Raw genomic sequence first — 17818 nt, 5'->3', positions numbered from 1 at the left:
TTTCGGAAATTAATTATTGCTTCATTAAATCTTAATTGTTTTATTTCATTATTCAGAAAAGGCCTCCAGGTGGGGTGCACAAGGTTACCTTTGTTACCAAAGGTGGCTGGAGGTTATGTTTTCACCCATGTCTGTCTGTTTGTCCGGTTGTGAACAAGATATCTCAAAAAATTATGGACGGATTCGGACGAGATTTGGCAGAGATGTAGCGTATGCGACAACGACGAAATTGTTAGATTTTGGTGAAGATCCGGATGCGGATCCGGATACTAGAATGTTCTAAGTGATTCTTCACCATTGGGAGACAGGGTCAACAAGCGTTACGCCCAGGTCCCCCGTCGGTGAAGTGATGTGAGTTGACAAAGTGGAAGACGCAGAAAACATGGAAGAGTCGATAATATTTGCGAGTGGGTTGGAGACACCCCCACACACCAGATTAGAAGTTAGTAGTTCGTTTATTTTTCAAGATATTCCGCTCACAAGGTTCAGACATATATGGTGGCGGCCATCTTGGATTTTGACGTGGTGACCCAATTTTCAATAGCGTTCTTCCTTATGCCTAGATACAGTCGCGCACCAGATTAGACGTGAGTAGTTGGTTTATTTTTCAAGATATTCCGCTCACAAGGTTCAGACATATATGGTGGTGGCCATCTTGGATTTTGATGTGGCGACCCAATTTTCAATGGCGTTCTTCCTTGTGCCGAGATACACCCACACACCCGATTAGAAGTTGGTACTTCGTTTATTGTTCAAGATATTCCGCTCACAAGGTTCAGACATACATGGCAGCGGCCATCTTGGATTTTGACGTGGCGACCCAATTTTCAATGGCGTTCTTCCTTATGCCCAGATACACCCACACACCCGATTAGAAGTTAGTAGTTCATTTATTTTTCAAGATATTCCGCTCACAAGGGTACGCACGCATGGACGGACGGGAGCACGCACGGACGCACACACGGACGGAGGGTAAAACCATCGTCCCCCTTTCGCTCCGCGGTGCGACGGGGGACAAAAACGATACATAGCAGGATCTCTCAAAAAGTTGTGGATAAATTCAGACGAAACTTGATGGACCGATTGGGTGTCTGACAAGGACAAATCGATTCGATTTTGGTGAAGATCTGAATATGGATTCGGATACGAGAATTCGGCCTAAATCCAGGATCACTGCTCACCTCCACTCATTTGTTTCTTTTTTCCTGCCTGTGGCATCAACTTCCACAATCTTTTCAATCTCATTCATTCCTCCAGGTCAAGACAGCTGTTCTCCACCATCTCAGATCATCCCCAATCCAAAATCATGATTCTTTCTATTCCCTTTAACTCCAAATCCCTCGTTCCAGATTCCCAGTTTTTTCTTCCTGAGAGTTTCGTTCTGTATCCATTTTGTCCACCATGCACCCTCCCTTACCCCTCATTTCTCCCCACTTCCCTTATTTGCCTAAGTCTCCCTCTTTGTTGTCCCTCAATGCTGCTATTGGTGTCGCCCCCTCTTTCTGCTCTTCCTTTTGTTCTGTTGGATTCTCATTTGTTCAGTGTTCTACCTCTTCCATGAGCCTCAACTCTGTATCATCATACTAAAATACACAATTTGGTGTCTGTCTGTTTGTCTGTCTGACAATGTTTGACCGCGATACATTCGGTCATTACTTGTCCAATCAAAACCAAACTTGACAGGAGGACTAAGGGTCACACGATGGAGGTTGTAGTGACTCCATTTGCCCCAAGGTGTTTTTCCCCGCCAATGGGGTTGCGTGTTGAGGGCGGTTTTTCGTGTTACATCCGTGTTACAACATCCGTGTTACGATAGCTTTATCGGGGCGGTTTTTCCAAAGCTGCTTCTAATAACAAAATGAATGATAATAGCATAATATTAGTTATTACAAAACAATATTAATACTCATAATATCCCACCTCCATAAGTGGTGTTTCCTCCTTGACTAAACTCCGTGTTAACGTGGACAAACAGCTTATCGTGCCGTTTTCGTGAGAACACCTCCGCCAGAAGTAAAAATACTATAAACCACAAACAGATTTGATTACCTTTTGAAACAGTCGCTAATGCTGTTTAACACTAAACCGAAAGGGAGGAAAGCCGGGGTGTGTTCAGTTACCAAGCAGCTAGCTAGCGCTTGCCAAGCCTGCCGTTCCTTATCAACGGTTTTGAATGGAGTGCTTGCTCGAATGCTTAAACCACTTGGTGAGCACTCTACAAGAAACTTGGTGAATGAACACACCCCCCTCTTGCGTTCCTTAGGCCCGACCATAGATCTACAGTAATCTATATATCCCAGAGAGGAATGACGCTTGCTGCCACCCCGTAGTGAACGGGGTGAACTAATAGGAAAACCAAGAATTCACAGCAACCCTGTACATGGTATTTCAGGCATTCTGAGTGCAATTTAAACTTGTTTCTTGTAAACTTTGCACCATGTTGAAATTTCTTGTGATTGTGTTTCTAGTAGTGCTCTCCATGTTGCTGCTAATGAGGCTTTGACTTTGTTACTGACGGGTGTGTGGCGTTTAAAACCAGTGTTTGCTTTTTTTGAAATAAGAGCTAAAACACACGTTTGAACAGCAGCACCTGCTACCTGGATTGACCTTGTGATTTTGCTGTGGGCCAGAAAAGGTGATAAACTTTATGAGCAGTTTTCATTGTGACAATAAGTCCAGTTTGATGTCACAATAACATTTATTCATTGAAGGTCGACAAAGGTATGATCACTGCCATGGGAGGCAAAGTGAAAATGATGCTTCAGGTTTAAGCCCCTCTTCGGAGCAAACGCTTGACTTTTCAGGTTTTAGCCCCTCTTCGGAGCAAATGCTTGACTTTTCAGGTGTTAGCCCCTCTTCAGAGCAAATTCTTGACGTTTCAGGTTTTAGCTCCTCTTCAGAGCAAGCTCTTGACTTTTCAGGTTTTAGCCCCTCTTCGGAGCAAATTCTTGACTTTTCAGGTTTTAGCCCCTCTTCAGAGCAAACTCTTGACATTTCAGGTTTTAGCTCCTCTTCGGAGCAAATGCTTGACTTTTCAAGTTTTAGCTCCTCTTCGGAGCAAATGCTTGACTTTTCAGGTTTTAACTCCTCTTCGGAGCAAATGCTTGACTTTTCAGGTTTTAGCTCCTCTTCGGAGCAAATGCTTGACTTTTCAGGTTTTAACTCCTCTTCGGAGCAAATGCTTGACTTTTCAGGTTTTAACTCCTCTTCGGAGCAAATGCTTGACTTTTCAGGTTTTAGCTCCTCTTCGGAGCAAATGCTTGACTTTTCAGGTTTTAGCTCCTCTTTGGAGCAAATTCTTGATGTTTCAGGTTTTAGCGCCTCTTCAGAGCAAACTCTTGACTTTTCAGGTTTTAGCCCCTCTTCGGAGCAAATGCTTGACTTTTCAGCTTTTAGCCCCTCTTCGGAGCAAATGCTTGACTTTTCAGGTTTTAGCTCCTCTTTGGAGCAAATGCTTGACTTTTCAGCTTTTAGCCCCTCTTCGGAGCAAATGCTTGACTTTTCAGCTTTTAGCCCCTCTTCGGAGCAAATGCTTGACTTTTCAGGTTTTAGCTCCTCTTCGGAGCAAATGCTTGACTTTTCAAGTTTTAGCTCCTCTTCGGAGCAAATACTTGACTTTTCAGGTTTTAACTCCTCTTCGGAGCAAATGCTTGACTTTTCAGGTTTTAGCTCCTCTTCGGAGCAAATGCTTGACTTTCAGGTTTTAGCTCCTCTTCGGAGCAAATGCTTGACTTTTCAGGTTTTAGCTCCTCTTTGGAGCAAATTCTTGATGTTTCAGGTTTTAGCGCCTCTTCAGAGCAAACTCTTGACTTTTCAGGTTTTAGCCCCTCTTCGGAGCAAATGCTTGACTTTTCAGCTTTTAGCCCCTCTTCAGAGCAAATGCTTGACTTTTCAGGTTTTAGCTCCTCTTCGGAGCAAATGCTTGACTTTTCAGCTTTTAGCCCCTCTTCGGAGCAAATGCTTGACTTTTCAGGTTTTCGCTCCTCTTCGGAGCAAATGCTTGACTTTTCAAGTTTTAGCTCCTCTTCGGAGCAAATGCTTGACTTTTCAGGTTTTAACTCCTCTTCGGAGCAAATGCTTGGCTTTTCAGGTTTTAGCTCCTCTTCGGAGCAAATGCTTGACTTTTCAGGTTTTAGCTCCTCTTTGGAGCAAATTCTTGATGTTTCAGGTTTTAGCGCCTCTTCAGAGCAAACTCTTGACTTTTCAGGTTTTAGCCCCTCTTCGGAGCAAATGCTTGACTTTTCAGGTTTTAGCGCCTCTTCAGAGCAAACTCTTGACTTTTCAGGTTTTAGCCCCTCTTCGGAGCAAATTCTTGATGTTTCAGGTTTTAGCTCCTCTTCGGAGCAAATTCTTGATGTTTCAGGTTTTAGCTCCTCTTCAGAGCAAACTCTTGACTTTTCAGGTTTTAGCCCCTCTTCGGAGGAAATTCTTGATGTTTCAGGTTTTTGCCCCTATTCAGAGCAAACTCTTGACTTTTCAGGTTTTAGCTCCTCTTTGGAGCAAACTTGACTATTCTGGTTTTAGCTCCTCTTCAGAGCAAACTCTTGACTTTTCAGATTTTAGCTCCTCTTCAGAGCAAACTCTTGACTTTTCAGGTTTTAGCCCCTCTTCAGAGCAAATTCTTGATGTTTCAGGTTTTAGCTCCTCTTCAGAGCAAACTCTTGACTTTTCAGGTTTTAGCTCCTCTTTGGAGCAAACTTGACTATTCTGGTTTTAGCTCCTCTTCAGAGCAAACTCTTGACTTTTCAGATTTTAGCTCCTCTTCAGAGCAAACTCTTGACTTTTCAGGTTTTAGCCCCTCTTCAGAGCAAACTCTTGACTTTTCAGGTTTTAGCCCCTCTTCGGAGCAAATTCTTGACTTTTCAGATTTTAGCTCCTCTTCAGAGCAAACTCTTGACTTTTCAGGTTTTAGCCCCTCTTCAGAGCAAACTCTTGACTTTTCAGGTTTTAGCCCCTCTTCGGAGCAAATTCTTGATGTTTCAGGTTTTAGCTCCTCTTCGGAGCAAATTCTTGATGTTTCAGGTTTTAGCTCCTCTTCAGAGCAAACTCTTGACTTTTCAGGTTTTAGCCCCTCTTCGGAGCAAATTCTTGATGTTTCAGGTTTTTGCCCCTATTCAGAGCAAACTCTTGACTTTTCAGGTTTTAGCTCCTCTTCAGAGCAAATTCTTGATGTTTCAGGTTTTTGCCCCTATTCAGAGCAAACTCCTGACTTTTCAGGTTTTAGCCCCTCTTCGGAGCAAATTCTTGATGTTTCAGGTTTTTGCCCCTATTCAGAGCAAATTCTTGATGTTTCAGGTTTTAGCTCCTCTTCAGAGCAAACTCTTGACTTTTCAGGTTTTAGCTCCTCTTCAGAGCAAACTCTTGACATTTCAGATTTTAGCCCCTCTTCAGAGCAAACTCTTGACTTTTCAGGTTTTGTTACCTCTTCAGAGCAAACTCTTGACTTTTCAGATTTTAGCCCCTCTTCAGAGCAAACTCTTGACATTTCAGATTTTAGCCTCTCTTCAGAGCAAACTCTTGACATTTCAGATTTTAGCCCCTCTTCAGAGCAAACTCTTGACATTTCAGATTTTAGCCCCTCTTCAGAGCAAACTTGACTTTTCAGGTTTTAGCCCCTCTTCAGAGCAAACTCTTGACTTTTCAGATTTTAGCTCCTCTTCAGAGCAAACTCTTGACTTTTCAGGTTTTAGCCCCTCTTCAGAGCAAATTCTTGATGTTTCAGGTTTTAGCTCCTCTTCAGAGCAAACTCTTGACTTTTCAGGTTTTAGCCCCTCTTCGGAGCAAATTCTTGACTTTTCAGATTTTAGCTCCTCTTCAGAGCAAACTCTTGACTTTTCAGGTTTTAGCCCCTCTTCAGAGCAAACTCTTGACTTTTCAGGTTTTAGCCCCTCTTCGGAGCAAATTCTTGACTTTTCAGATTTTAGCTCCTCTTCAGAGCAAACTCTTGACTTTTCAGGTTTTAGCCCCTCTTCAGAGCAAACTCTTGACTTTTCAGGTTTTAGCCCCTCTTCGGAGCAAATTCTTGATGTTTCAGGTTTTAGCTCCTCTTCGGAGCAAATTCTTGATGTTTCAGGTTTTTGCCCCTATTCAGAGCAAACTCTTGACTTTTCAGGTTTTAGCTCCTCTTCAGAGCAAATTCTTGATGTTTCAGGTTTTTGCCCCTATTCAGAGCAAACTCTTGACTTTTCAGGTTTTAGCCCCTCTTCGGAGCAAATTCTTGATGTTTCAGGTTTTTGCCCCTATTCAGAGCAAATTCTTGATGTTTCAGGTTTTAGCTCCTCTCCAGAGCAAACTCTTGACTTTTCAGGTTTTAGCTCCTCTTCAGAGCAAACTCTTGACATTTCAGATTTTAGCCCCTCTTCAGAGCAAACTCTTGACTTTTCAGGTTTTATTACCTCTTCAGAGCAAACTCTTGACTTTTCAGGTTTTAGCCCCTCTTCGGAGCAAATTCTTGACTTTTCAGGTTTTAGCTCCTCTTCAGAGCAAACGCTTGACATTTCAGATTTTAGCCCCTCTTCAGAGCAAACTCTTGACTTTTCAGGTTTTATTACCTCTTCAGAGCAAATTCTTGACTTTTCAGGTTTTAGCTCCTCTTCAGAGCAAACTCTTGACTTTTCAGGTTTTAGCCCCTCTTCAGAGCAAACTCTTGACATTTCAGATTTTAGCCCCTCTTCAGAGCAAATTCTTGACTTTTCAGGTTTTAGCTCCTCTTCAGATCAAACTCTTGACTTTTCAGGTTTTAGCTCCTCTTCGGAGCAAACTCTTGACTTTTCAGGTTTTAGCCCCTCTTCAGAGCAAACTCTTGACATTTCAGATTTTAGCTCCTCTTCAGAGCAAATTCTTGATGTTTCAGGTTTTAGCCCCTCTTCAGAGCAAACACTTGACTTTTCAGGTTTTAGCCCCTCTTCAGAGCAACCTCTTGACATTTCAGATTTTAGCCTCTCTTCAGAGCAAACTCTTGACATTTCAGATTTTAGCCCCTCTTCAGAGCAAACTCTTGACATTTCAGATTTTAGCCCCTCTTCAGAGCAAACTCTTGACTTTTCAGGTTTTAGCCCCTCTTCAGAGCAAACTCTTGATGTTTCAGGTTTTAGCCCCTCTTCAGAGCAAACTCTTGACTTTTCAGATTTTAGCCTCTCTTCAGAGCAAACTCTTGACATTTCAGATTTTAGCCCCTCTTCAGAGCAAACTCTTGACTTTTCAGGTTTTAGCCCCTCTTCAGAGCAATCTCTTGACTTTTCAGGTTTTAGCCCCTCTTCAGAGCAAACTCTTGACTTTTCAGGTTTTAGCTCCTCTTCGGAGCAAACTCTTGACTTTTCAGGTTTTAGTCCCTCTTTGGAGCAAATTCTTGATGTTTCAGGTTTTAGCCCCTCTTCAGAGCAAATTCTTGACTTTTCAGGTTTTAGCTCCTCTTCGGAGCAAACTCTTGACTTTTCAGGTTTTAGCCCCTCTTCAGAGCAAACTCTTGATGTTTCAGGTTTTAGCCCCTCTTCAGAGCAAACTCTTGACTTTTCAGATTTTAGCCTCTCTTCAGAGCAAACTCTTGACATTTCAGATTTTAGCCCCTCTTCAGAGCAAACTCTTGACATTTCAGATTTTAGCCCCTCTTCAGAGCAAACTCTTGACTTTTCAGATTTTAGCCCCTCTTCAGAGCAAATTCTTGATGTTTCAGGTTTTTGCCCCTATTCAGAGCAAACTCTTGACTTTTCAGGTTTTAGCCCCTCTTCAGAGCAAATTCTTGATGTTTCAGGTTTTAGCCCCTATTCAGAGCAAATTCTTGACTTTTCAGGTTTTAGCTCCTCTTCGGAGCAAACTCTTGACTTTTCAGGTTTTAGCCCCTCTTCAGAGCAAACTCTTGACATTTCAGATTTTAGCCCCTCTTCAGAGCAAACTCTTGACTTTTCAGATTTTAGCCCCTCTTCAGAGCAAATTCTTGATGTTTCAGGTTTTTGCCCCTATTCAGAGCAAACTCTTGACTTTTCAGGTTTTAGTCCCTCTTCAGAGCAAATTCTTGACTTTTCAGATTTTAGCCCCTCTTCAGAGCAAACTCTTGACTTTTCAGATTTTAGCCCCTCTTCAGAGCAAATTCTTGATGTTTCAGGTTTTAGCTCCTCTTCAGAGCAAACTCTTGACTTTTCAGGTTTTAGCCCCTCTTCAGAGCAAATTCTTGATGTTTCAGGTTTTAGCTCCTCTTCAGAGCAAATTCTTGATGTTTCAGGTTTTAGCCCCTCTTCGGAGCAAACTCTTGACTTTTCAGGTTTTAGCCCCTCTTCAGAGCAATCTCTTGACTTTTCAGGTTTTAGCCCCTCTTCAGAGCAAACTCTTGACTTTTCAGGTTTTAGCTCCTCTTCGGAGCAAACTCTTGACTTTTCAGGTTTTAGTCCCTCTTTGGAGCAAATTCTTGATGTTTCAGGTTTTAGCCCCTCTTCAGAGCAAATTCTTGACTTTTCAGGTTTTAGCTCCTCTTCGGAGCAAACTCTTGACTTTTCAGGTTTTAGCCCCTCTTCAGAGCAAACTCTTGATGTTTCAGGTTTTAGCCCCTCTTCAGAGCAAACTCTTGACTTTTCAGATTTTAGCCTCTCTTCAGAGCAAACTCTTGACATTTCAGATTTTAGCCCCTCTTCAGAGCAAACTCTTGACATTTCAGATTTTAGCCCCTCTTCAGAGCAAATTCTTGATGTTTCAGGTTTTAGCCCCTATTCAGAGCAAATTCTTGACTTTTCAGGTTTTAGCCCCTCTTCAGAGCAAATTCTTGACTTTTCAGGTTTTAGCTCCTCTTCGGAGCAAACTCTTGACTTTTCAGGTTTTAGCCCCTCTTCAGAGCAAACTCTTGACTTTTCAGATTTTAGCCCCTCTTCAGAGCAAATTCTTGATGTTTCAGGTTTTAGCTCCTCTTCAGAGCAAACTCTTTACTTTTCAGGTTTTAGCCCCTCTTCAGAGCAAACTCTTGACTTTTCCGGTTTTAGCCCCTCTTCAGAGCAAATTCTTGATGTTTCAGGTTTTAGCTCCTCTTCAGAGCAAACTCTTTACTTTTCAGGTTTTAGCCCCTCTTCAGAGCAAACTCTTTACTTTTCAGGTTTTAGCCCCTCTTCAGAGCAAATTCTTGACTTTTCAGGTTTTAGCCCCTCTTCAGAGCAAATTCTTGACTTTTCAGGTTTTAGCCCCTCTTCAGAGCAAACTCTTGACTTTTCAGGTTTTAGCCCCTCTTCAGAGCAAATTCTTGATGTTTCAGGTTTTAGCCCCTATTCAGAGCAAACTCTTGACTTTTCAGGTTTTAGCCCCTATTCAGAGCAAATTCTTGACTTTTCAGGTTTTAGCCCCTCTTCAGAGCAAACTCTTGACTTTGCAGGTTTTAGCCCCTCTTCAGAGCAAATTCTTGACTTTTCAGGTTTTAGCTCCTCTTCGGAGCAAACTCTTGACTTTTCAGGTTTTAGCCCCTCTTCAGAGCAAATTCTTGATGTTTCAGGTTTTAGCCCCTTTTCAGAGCAAATTCTTGACTTTTCAGGTTTTAGCCCCTCTTCAGAGCAAATTCTTGACTTTTCAGGTTTTAGCCCCTCTTCAGAGCAAATTCTTGACTTTTCAGGTTTTAGCCCCTCTTCAGAGCAAACTCTTGACTTTTCAGGTTTTAGCCCCTCTTCAGAGCAAACTCTTGACTTTTCAGGTTTTAGCCCCTATTCAGAGCAAACTCTTGACTTTTCAGGTTTTAGCTCCTCTTCAGAGCAAACTCTTGACTTTTCAGGTTTTAGCCCCTCTTCAGAGCAAATTCTTGATGTTTCAGGTTTTAGCCCCTCTTCAGAGCAAATTCTTGACTTTTCAGGTTTTAGCCCCTCTTCAGAGCAAACTCTTGACTTTTCAGGTTTTAGCCCCTCTTCAGAGCAAATTCTTGATGTTTCAGGTTTTAGCCCCTATTCAGAGCAAACTCTTGACTTTTCAGGTTTTAGCCCCTCTTCAGAGCAAACTCTTGACTTTTCAGGTTTTAGCCCCTCTTCAGAGCAAACTCTTGACTTTTCAGGTTTTAGCCCCTCTTCAGAGCAAATTCTTGACTTTTCAGGTTTTAGCCCCTCTTCAGAGCAAACTCTTGACTTTTCAGGTTTTAGCCCCTCGTCAGAGCAAATTCTTGATGTTTCAGGTTTTAGCCCCTCTTCAGAGCAAATTCTTGATGTTTCAGGTTTTAGCCCCTCTTCAGAGCAAATTCTTGATGTTTCAGGTTTTAGCCCCTATTCAGAGCAAACTCTTGACTTTTCAGGTTTTAGCCCCTCTTCAGAGCAAATTCTTGATGTTTCAGGTTTTAGCCCCGATTCAGAGCAAACTCTTGACTTTTCAGGTTTTAGCCCCTCTTCAGAGCAAATTCTTGATGTTTCAGGTTTTAGCCCCTCTTCAGAGCAAATTCTTGACTTTTCAGGTTTTAGCCCCTCTTCAGAGCAAACTCTTGACTTTTCAGGTTTTAGCCCCTCTTCAGAGCAAATTCTTGATGTTTCAGGTTTTAGCTCCTCTTCAGAGCAAATTCTTGACTTTTCAGGTTTTAGCCCCTATTCAGAGCAAATTCTTGACTTTTCAGGTTTTAGCCCCTCTTCAGAGCAAACTCTTGACTTTTCAGGTTTTAGCCCCTCTTCAGAGCAAATTCTTGACTTTTCAGGTTTTAGCCCCTCTTCAGAGCAAACTCTTGACTTTTCAGGTTTTAGCCCGTCTTCAGAGCAAATTCTTGACTTTTCAGGTTTTAGCCCCTCTTCAGAGCAAACTCTTGACTTTTCAGGTTTTAGCCCCTCTTCAGAGCAAACTCTTGACTTTTCAGGTTTTAGCTCCTCTTCAGAGCAAACTCTTGACTTTTCAGGTTTTAGCCCCTCTTCAGAGCAAATTCTTGATGTTTCAGGTTTTAGCTCCTCTTCAGAGCAAATTCTTGACTTTTCAGGTTTTAGCCCCTATTCAGAGCAAATTCTTGACTTTTCAGGTTTTAGCTCCTCTTCAGAGCAAACTCTTGACTTTTCAGGTTTTAGCCCCTCTTCGGAGGAAATTCTTGATGTTTCAGGTTTTTGCCCCTATTCAGAGCAAACTCTTGACTTTTCAGGTTTTAGCTCCTCTTTGGAGCAAACTTGACTATTCTGGTTTTAGCTCCTCTTCAGAGCAAACTCTTGACTTTTCAGATTTTAGCTCCTCTTCAGAGCAAACTCTTGACTTTTCAGGTTTTAGCCCCTCTTCAGAGCAAATTCTTGATGTTTCAGGTTTTAGCTCCTCTTCAGAGCAAACTCTTGACTTTTCAGGTTTTAGCCCCTCTTCGGAGCAAATACTTGACTTTTCAGATTTTAGCTCCTCTTCAGAGCAAACTCTTGACTTTTCAGGTTTTAGCCCCTCTTCAGAGCAAACTCTTGACTTTTCAGGTTTTAGCCCCTCTTCGGAGCAAATTCTTGACTTTTCAGATTTTAGCTCCTCTTCAGAGCAAACTCTTCACTTTTCAGGTTTTAGCCCCTCTTCGGAGCAAATTCTTGATGTTTCAGGTTTTAGCTCCTCTTCGGAGCAAATTCTTGATGTTTCAGGTTTTAGCTCCTCTTCAGAGCAAACTCTTGACTTTTCAGGTTTTAGCCCCTCTTCGGAGCAAATTCTTGATGTTTCAGGTTTTTGCTCATCTTCGGAGCAAATTCTTGATGTTTCAGGTTTTAGCTCCTCTTCAGAGCAAACTCTTGACTTTTCAGGTTTTAGCCCCTATTCAGAGCAAATTCTTGACTTTTCAGGTTTTAGCCCCTCTTCAGAGCAAACTCTTGACTTTTCAGGTTTTAGCCCCTCTTCAGAGCAAATTCTTGACTTTTCAGGTTTTAGCCCCTCTTCAGAGCAAACTCTTGACTTTTCAGGTTTTAGCCCCTCTTCAGAGCAAATTCTTGACTTTTCAGGTTTTAGCCCCTCTTCAGAGCAAACTCTTGACTTTTCAGGTTTTAGCCCCTCTTCAGAGCAAACTCTTGACTTTTCAGGTTTTAGCTCCTCTTCAGAGCAAACTCTTGGCTTTTCAGGTTTTAGCCCCTCTTCAGAGCAAATTCTTGATGTTTCAGGTTTTAGCTCCTCTTCAGAGCAAATTCTTGACTTTTCAGGTTTTAGCCCCTATTCAGAGCAAATTCTTGACTTTTCAGGTTTTAGCTCCTCTTCAGAGCAAACTCTTGACTTTTCAGGTTTTAGCCCCTCTTCGGAGGAAATTCTTGATGTTTCAGGTTTTTGCCCCTATTCAGAGCAAACTCTTGACTTTTCAGGTTTTAGCTCCTCTTTGGAGCAAACTTGACTATTCTGGTTTTAGCTCCTCTTCAGAGCAAACTCTTGACTTTTCAGATTTTAGCTCCTCTTCAGAGCAAACTCTTGACTTTTCAGGTTTTAGCCCCTCTTCAGAGCAAATTCTTGATGTTTCAGGTTTTAGCTCCTCTTCAGAGCAAACTCTTGACTTTTCAGGTTTTAGCCCCTCTTCGGAGCAAATACTTGACTTTTCAGATTTTAGCTCCTCTTCAGAGCAAACTCTTGACTTTTCAGGTTTTAGCCCCTCTTCAGAGCAAACTCTTGACTTTTCAGGTTTTAGCCCCTCTTCGGAGCAAATTCTTGACTTTTCAGATTTTAGCTCCTCTTCAGAGCAAACTCTTCACTTTTCAGGTTTTAGCCCCTCTTCGGAGCAAATTCTTGATGTTTCAGGTTTTAGCTCCTCTTCGGAGCAAATTCTTGATGTTTCAGGTTTTAGCTCCTCTTCAGAGCAAACTCTTGACTTTTCAGGTTTTAGCCCCTCTTCGGAGCAAATTCTTGATGTTTCAGGTTTTTGCCCCTATTCAGAGCAAACTCTTGACTTTTCAGGTTTTAGCTCCTCTTCAGAGCAAATTCTTGATGTTTCAGGTTTTTGCCCCTATTCAGAGCAAACTCCTGACTTTTCAGGTTTTAGCCCCTCTTCGGAGCAAATTCTTGATGTTTCAGGTTTTTGCCCCTATTCAGAGCAAATTCTTGATGTTTCAGGTTTTAGCTCCTCTTCAGAGCAAACTCTTGACTTTTCAGGTTTTAGCTCCTCTTCAGAGCAAACTCTTGACATTTCAGATTTTAGCCCCTCTTCAGAGCAAACTCTTGACTTTTCAGGTTTTGTTACCTCTTCAGAGCAAACTCTTGACTTTTCAGATTTTAGCCCCTCTTCAGAGCAAACTCTTGACATTTCAGATTTTAGCCTCTCTTCAGAGCAAACTCTTGACATTTCAGATTTTAGCCCCTCTTCAGAGCAAACTCTTGACATTTCAGATTTTAGCCCCTCTTCAGAGCAAACTTGACTTTTCAGGTTTTAGCCCCTCTTCAGAGCAAACTCTTGACTTTTCAGATTTTAGCTCCTCTTCAGAGCAAACTCTTGACTTTTCAAGTTTTAGCCCCTCTTCAGAGCAAATTCTTGATGTTTCAGGTTTTAGCTCCTCTTCAGAGCAAACTCTTGACTTTTCAGGTTTTAGCCCCTCTTCGGAGCAAATTCTTGACTTTTCAGATTTTAGCTCCTCTTCAGAGCAAACTCTTGACTTTTCAGGTTTTAGCCCCTCTTCAGAGCAAACTCTTGACTTTTCAGGTTTTAGCCCCTCTTCGGAGCAAATTCTTGACTTTTCAGATTTTAGCTCCTCTTCAGAGCAAACTCTTGACTTTTCAGGTTTTAGCCCCTCTTCAGAGCAAACTCTTGACTTTTCAGGTTTTAGCCCCTCTTCGGAGCAAATTCTTGATGTTTCAGGTTTTAGCTCCTCTTCGGAGCAAATTCTTGATGTTTCAGGTTTTTGCCCCTATTCAGAGCAAACTCTTGACTTTTCAGGTTTTAGCTCCTCTTCAGAGCAAATTCTTGATGTTTCAGGTTTTTGCCCCTATTCAGAGCAAACTCTTGACTTTTCAGGTTTTAGCCCCTCTTCGGAGCAAATTCTTGATGTTTCAGGTTTTTGCCCCTATTCAGAGCAAATTCTTGATGTTTCAGGTTTTAGCTCCTCTTCAGAGCAAACTCTTGACTTTTCAGGTTTTAGCTCCTCTTCAGAGCAAACTCTTGACATTTCAGATTTTAGCCCCTCTTCAGAGCAAACTCTTGACTTTTCAGGTTTTATTACCTCTTCAGAGCAAACTCTTGACTTTTCAGGTTTTAGCCCCTCTTCGGAGCAAATTCTTGACTTTTCAGGTTTTAGCTCCTCTTCAGAGCAAACTCTTGACATTTCAGATTTTAGCCCCTCTTCAGAGCAAACTCTTGACTTTTCAGGTTTTATTACCTCTTCAGAGCAAATTCTTGACTTTTCAGGTTTTAGCTCCTCTTCAGAGCAAACTCTTGACTTTTCAGGTTTTAGCCCCTCTTCAGAGCAAACTCTTGACATTTCAGATTTTAGCCCCTCTTCAGAGCAAATTCTTGACTTTTCAGGTTTTAGCTCCTCTTCAGATCAAACTCTTGACTTTTCAGGTTTTAGCTCCTCTTCGGAGCAAACTCTTGACTTTTCAGGTTTTAGCCCCTCTTCAGAGCAAACTCTTGACATTTCAGATTTTAGCCCCTCTTCAGAGCAAACACTTGACTTTTCAGGTTTTAGCCCCTCTTCAGAGCAACCTCTTGACATTTCAGATTTTAGCCTCTCTTCAGAGCAAACTCTTGACATTTCAGATTTTAGCCCCTCTTCAGAGCAAACTCTTGACATTTCAGATTTTAGCCCCTCTTCAGAGCAAACTCTTGACTTTTCAGGTTTTAGCCCCTCTTCAGAGCAAACTCTTGATGTTTCAGGTTTTAGCCCCTCTTCAGAGCAAACTCTTGACTTTTCAGATTTTAGCCTCTCTTCAGAGCAAACTCTTGACATTTCAGATTTTAGCCCCTCTTCAGAGCAAACTCTTGACTTTTCAGGTTTTAGCCCCTCTTCAGAGCAATCTCTTGACTTTTCAGGTTTTAGCCCCTCTTCAGAGCAAACTCTTGACTTTTCAGGTTTTAGCTCCTCTTCGGAGCAAACTCTTGACTTTTCAGGTTTTAGTCCCTCTTTGGAGCAAATTCTTGATGTTTCAGGTTTTAGCCCCTCTTCAGAGCAAATTCTTGACTTTTCAGGTTTTAGCTCCTCTTCGGAGCAAACTCTTGACTTTTCAGGTTTTAGCCCCTCTTCAGAGCAAACTCTTGATGTTTCAGGTTTTAGCCCCTCTTCAGAGCAAACTCTTGACTTTTCAGATTTTAGCCTCTCTTCAGAGCAAACTCTTGACATTTCAGATTTTAGCCCCTCTTCAGAGCAAACTCTTGACATTTCAGATTTTAGCCCCTCTTCAGAGCAAACTCTTGACTTTTCAGATTTTAGCCCCTCTTCAGAGCAAATTCTTGATGTTTCAGGTTTTTGCCCCTATTCAGAGCAAACTCTTGACTTTTCAGGTTTTAGCCCCTCTTCAGAACAAATTCTTGATGTTTCAGGTTTTAGCCCCTATTCAGAGCAAATTCTTGACTTTTCAGGTTTTAGCTCCTCTTCGGAGCAAACTCTTGACTTTTCAGGTTTTAGCCCCTCTTCAGAGCAAACTCTTGACATTTCAGATTTTAGCCCCTCTTCAGAGCAAACTCTTGACTTTTCAGATTTTAGCCCCTCTTCAGAGCAAATTCTTGATGTTTCAGGTTTTTGCCCCTATTCAGAGCAAACTCTTGACTTTTCAGGTTTTAGTCCCTCTTCAGAGCAAATTCTTGATGTTTCAGGTTTTAGCTCCTCTTCAGAGCAAACTCTTTACTTTTCAGGTTTTAGCCCCTCTTCAGAGCAAACTCTTGACTTTTCAGGTTTTAGCCCCTCTTCAGAGCAAATTCTTGATGTTTCAGGTTTTAGCTCCTCTTCAGAGCAAACTCTTTACTTTTCAGGTTTTAGCCCCTCTTCAGAGCAAACTCTTTACTTTTCAGGTTTTAGCCCCTCTTCAGAGCAAATTCTTGACTTTTCAGGTTTTAGCCCCTCTTCAGAGCAAATTCTTGACTTTTCAGGTTTTAGCCCCTCTTCAGAGCAAACTCTTGACTTTTCAGGTTTTAGCCCCTATTCAGAGCAAACTCTTGACTTTTCAGGTTTTAGCCCCTATTCAGAGCAAATTCTTGACTTTTCAGGTTTTAGCCCCTCTTCAGAGCAAACTCTTGACTTTGCAGGTTTTAGCCCCTCTTCAGAGCAAATTCTTGACTTTTCAGGTTTTAGCTCCTCTTCGGAGCAAACTCTTGACTTTTCAGGTTTTAGCCCCTCTTCAGAGCAAATTCTTGATGTTTCAGGTTTTAGCCCCTTTTCAGAGCAAATTCTTGACTTTTCAGGTTTTAGTCCCTCTTCAGAGCAAATTCTTGACTTTTCAGGTTTTAGCCCCTCTTCAGAGCAAATTCTTGACTTTTCAGGTTTTAGCCCCTCTTCAGAGCAAACTCTTGACTTTTCAGGTTTTAGCCCCTCTTCAGAGCAAACTCTTGACTTTTCAGGTTTTAGCCCCTATTCAGAGCAAACTCTTGACTTTTCAGGTTTTAGCTCCTCTTCAGAGCAAACTCTTGACTTTTCAGGTTTTAGCCCCTCTTCAGAGCAAATTCTTGATGTTTCAGGTTTTAGCCCCTATTCAGAGCAAACTCTTGACTTTTCAGGTTTTAGCCCCTCTTCAGAGCAAACTCTTGACTTTTCAGGTTTTAGCCCCTCTTCAGAGCAAACTCTTGACTTTTCAGGTTTTAGCCCCTCTTCAGAGCAAATTCTTGACTTTTCAGGTTTTAGCCCCTCTTCAGAGCAAACTCTTGACTTTTCAGGTTTTAGCCCCTCTTCAGAGCAAATTCTTGATGTTTCAGGTTTTAGCCCCTATTCAGAGCAAACTCTTGACTTTTCAGGTTTTAGCCCCTCTTCAGAGCAAACTCTTGACTTTTCAGGTTTTAGCCCCTCTTCAGAGCAAACTCTTGACTTTTCAGGTTTTAGCCCCTCTTCAGAGCAAATTCTTGACTTTTCAGGTTTTAGCCCCTCTTCAGAGCAAACTCTTGACTTTTCAGGTTTTAGCCCCTCTTCAGAGCAAATTCTTGATGTTTCAGGTTTTAGCCCCTCTTCAGAGCAAATTCTTGATGTTTCAGGTTTTAGCCCCTCTTCAGAGCAAATTCTTGATGTTTCAGGTTTTAGCCCCTATTCAGAGCAAACTCTTGACTTTTCAGGTTTTAGCCCCTCTTCAGAGTAAACTCTTGACTTTTCAGGTTTTAGCCCCTCTTCAGAGCAAATTCTTGATGTTTCAGGTTTTAGCCCCGATTCAGAGCAAACTCTTGACTTTTCAGGTTTTAGCCCCTCTTCAGAGCAAATTCTTGATGTTTCAGGTTTTAGCCCCTCTTCAGAGCAAATTCTTGACTTTTCAGGTTTTAGCCCCTCTTCAGAGCAAACTCTTGACTTTTCAGGTTTTAGCCCCTCTTCAGAGCAAATTCTTGACTTTTCAGGTTTTAGCCCCTCTTCAGAGCAAACTCTTGACTTTTCAGGTTTTAGCCCCTCTTCAGAGCAAATTCTTGACTTTTCAGGTTTTAGCCCCTCTTCAGAGCAAACTCTTGACTTTTCAGGTTTTAGCCCCTCTTCAGAGCAAACTCTTGACTTTTCAGGTTTTAGCTCCTCTTCAGAGCAAACTCTTGACTTTTCAGGTTTTAGCCCCTCTTCAGAGCAAATTCTTGATGTTTCAGGTTTTAGCTCCTCTTCAGAGCAAATTCTTGACTTTTCAGGTTTTAGCCCCTATTCAGAGCAAATTCTTGACTTTTCAGGTTTTAGCCCCTATTCAGAGCAAATTCTTGACTTTTCAGGTTTTAGCCCCTATTCAGAGCAAATTCTTGACTTTTCAGGTTTTAGCCCCTCTTCGGAGCAAATGCTTGATGTTTCAGGTTTTAGCCCCT

General features: G+C 41.9%; 1 protein-coding gene across 4 annotated transcripts in view; it reads left to right on the top strand.

Moving 5' to 3' along the window:
* Positions 1-17818, top strand: part of LOC137433757 (unconventional myosin-X) — a 401142-nt gene that overhangs the window by 10199 nt on the left and 373125 nt on the right. The window lies entirely within an intron of this gene.

This window comes from Myxine glutinosa, chromosome 10, assembly GCF_964187855.1.
Source record: "Myxine glutinosa chromosome 10, kmMyxGlut1.1, whole genome shotgun sequence".
In the NCBI taxonomy this organism is placed as follows: Eukaryota; Metazoa; Chordata; class Myxini; order Myxiniformes; family Myxinidae; genus Myxine; species Myxine glutinosa.
Note: the sequence above shows the minus strand (reverse complement) of the source record. Positions and strands in the feature narration are given on the sequence as shown.